Source organism: Myotis davidii, unplaced genomic scaffold, assembly GCF_000327345.1.
Source record: "Myotis davidii unplaced genomic scaffold, ASM32734v1 scaffold149, whole genome shotgun sequence".
Classification (NCBI taxonomy): Eukaryota; Metazoa; Chordata; class Mammalia; order Chiroptera; family Vespertilionidae; genus Myotis; species Myotis davidii.
In genome coordinates this window covers 4,036,257-4,037,213 of record NW_006352194.1, presented here as the reverse complement: position 1 = coordinate 4,037,213, position 957 = coordinate 4,036,257, and positions in this window count along the sequence as shown.

Genomic DNA, 957 nt, shown 5'->3' with positions numbered 1-957 from the left:
CCGGGGGAGGAGGACGGCGCGGAGGGGCCGCGGGCCTGGCAGGCCTGGTTCCTGGCTTTCTCTCCGCATTTCCTGAGCAGGACCAGCCGAGGGAGGGGACCCAGCGCAAACCTCCTTCCCCGGGAGCGCAGCCAGGAAACCGCGTCCTTGCTCACCCCGGGCCCCGCTCTGTGCCCGAGCCCTGCTGATGGCGCCCGCGATCTCTCAGTCCTTACCGCCGGGTGCGATGCGACCCACTCACCCCACCCCCATCCCCACCCCCGAGGAAGCCAAGAGACTAAAGGGCAGACCCCAGACCCCACAACACAGCAAGTTTCCATCCCCGCGATGTGAGTGTATTAACTCCATCCTCAGATGGAGAAAACGGAGGCTTCAGAAAATGAAGTGACTCACCCAAGGTCACCCTAAAAACATTACATACCAGGCACGGTGCTGCAAATGCTCCAAAGCTATTTCATTGTTGAGGCCTCAGAATCTATGAAGGTAAGGAATGCATTTAGCAAATGGGAAAAGTGAGAACCAGAGAGGCCAAGCGGCCTCTCCAATGTCACACAGCTACGAAGCGACAGAGCTAGGAATTGAGCTCCAGTCTCCTGTTTCCAGAGCTCAGCCCTGCTTCCACTCATGACAGTCAGAAACCTGGGGGCCCGCACCTTATCTCATCTGTTCCTGCGTCATCAGAACCCCACCTGGAACTTGGCATAGAACAGGTGGGCAGAGTTGACCATGGAGCCTAGCACTGAAGTTCAAAGTTAGAAGGACTAGATGGGTGTCTGTGTGCCTCTTCGGAATGACCAACACCATGCTCCATGATGTGGAAGATCTAACTAACTTGAACTCAAGTCAGTCCCAGTGTTAGTGAAGCTACGCTCACGGCTGTAGTAGAGAAAGCTGGAACTCTCAGTGTCTAAATAACAACAGAATCTAGTTCAATGTCTGTCCCATTCACTCAAGTGA